The sequence below is a fragment of the Aplysia californica genome, unplaced genomic scaffold, assembly GCF_000002075.1.
Source record: "Aplysia californica isolate F4 #8 unplaced genomic scaffold, AplCal3.0 scaffold00977, whole genome shotgun sequence".
NCBI classification, from domain to species: Eukaryota; Metazoa; Mollusca; class Gastropoda; order Aplysiida; family Aplysiidae; genus Aplysia; species Aplysia californica.
The window spans coordinates 130,467-132,522 of record NW_004798247.1 but is presented as its reverse complement, the minus strand read 5'-3'; the positions used below and the strand labels follow the sequence as shown (position 1 = coordinate 132,522).

General features: G+C 43.1%; 1 protein-coding gene across 1 annotated transcript in view; it reads right to left on the bottom strand.

Annotated features, from left to right (window-relative positions):
- Positions 1-2,056, bottom strand: part of LOC101863147 (multidrug resistance-associated protein 1) — a gene marked incomplete in the record, with an annotated part of 40,846 nt that overhangs the window by 17,821 nt on the left and 20,969 nt on the right.

The following is a 2,056-nucleotide window of genomic DNA, read 5'->3' as shown; positions in this document are numbered from 1 at the left end:
CACACACACACACACACACACACACAACAATAACAACAACAAAAACAACAACAACAACAACAAAAAGAGAAAAAGCCAAAACAAATCAAAAACGTGCCTGAGAATACTCCGGAGCATTCCCCTGTGCATCTTGTTGGAGGCTTTGACCACACTCACCCAGTAGATGGTGGCTGCCAGGAAGAACAGAAGGACTGGGGGAGGGAGGGGGTTAAAATGCAGTTATTGGGTTGGAAAGTAGAGTCGTGATTTACATAAAAACAACAACATCAACAACAGCAGCAGCAACAACAGCAGCAGCAACATCAACAACAGCAACAACAACAGCATCAACAAAAACAACTAAAAACAACCCAAAAAGCGACGGCAGTCTCTATGAAAACATTGTGAGGGAAGGAGAGGGGCGGGGGAAGGAGGAGGAAGAAAGAGAGCGGGCGTGGAGAGAGAGAGAGAGGGAGATAGATAGATAGATATATTATTATAGAGAGAGAGAGAGAGAGAGAGAGAGACGGGGGGGGCGGGCGGGGGAGAGGGGAGATAATCTGAGCTAGCACAGGGAGGAATCATCAACAAAGGACAAGGACGCAAGTAGAGAAGGCAAAAAGAGAGAGAAAAAACACGGGCAGCTGTCTAGTCTATTTATGGAAACAACAGTACGGTGGTAGGAAGGTCACCATCTTCTACACAATACAATTGACGAGGTTCTTCAGTTTTGGTCAAGAGTTTTACGGCACTTGCAACACAAATAGTTCATATAAGTGATGAAGATAAGACGTGTTACTTAGGAGTAATATATACAGAAGAGAGATAAGGACAACAGATGCTTGATAGGAAAGAAAGAGGAGGAGAGATAAGGATGACAGATGCTTGATAGGAAAGAAAGTGGAGGAGAGATAAAGATGACAGATGTTTGGTAGGATAGAAGGAGGAGAGATAAGGATGACAGATGTTTGGTAGGATAGAAGGAGGGGAGATAAGGATGACAGATGTTTGATAGGAAAGAAGGAGGAGAGATAAGGACGATAGATGTTTGATAGGAAGGAAGGAGGAGAGATAAGGACGATAGATGTTTGGTAGGAAAGAAGGAGGAGAGATAAGGACGATAGATGTTTGATAGGAAAGAAGGAGGAGAAATAAGGACGATAGATGTTTGACAGGAAAGAAGGAGCAAACTATTTCTGACTTTGAAGATATTTTCCAGCAGATAGAAAGACAAATTTCTCGCAGTGAGACGAATAAAGATTGTGGCTGTCATTGTCACAACTCACGAGGAAAGGATTCCTATCTGGGGCTTGCTCAGTGTCTATTACAAAGACTAGATGTTTTTCCAACGGGGGTGTTCTAACGCCGCCATCCACAACTGAGGTCATTTAAGGGCTATCGCTACCTTGAAAACCAACTTTTTAAACTGAGAACCTGTGAAGCTAGTACTGGCGTATGTGGTGTATGTTGACAGTACAGGTGTACGTTGACAGTACAGGTGTACGTTGACAGTACAGGTGTACGTTGCAGTACAGGTGTACGTTGACAGTACAGGTGTACGTTGACAGTACAGGTGTATGTTGACAGTACAGGTGTATGTTGACAGTACAGGTGTACGTTGACAGTACAGGTGTATGTTGACAGTACAGGTAGATGTTGATAGTAAACCTACACCTTCAAACAATTCATAAATTCATCAGTTACCATGGAAACGGTGGCCAACTTGAATTTTACTGACAATTTTATTTTCTTAAACATTTCAAAACTAGGTTACCTAGACGATTTTTAAAAGGCACAAGAGAGAGAAGGCATGACAATAGGACTATTAGTCATCTGTCCAGAGGTGTCCCACCGGATTACAATTGGTCGTGTCAATGTGAAGACAATGTGAAGACAATGTGAAGACAATGTGAAGACAATGTGAAGACAAGCTAGCTGGAAAACTTCAGACCTTCTCTCCCTTTTGCCGGGACAAACAATGGTCTAGGCAGCACAGACAAAGGGCACAGTGTGTATCCCAGCATGCAACAAAACTTCATGCAAGACACACACACACACACACACACACCAGTCTCTG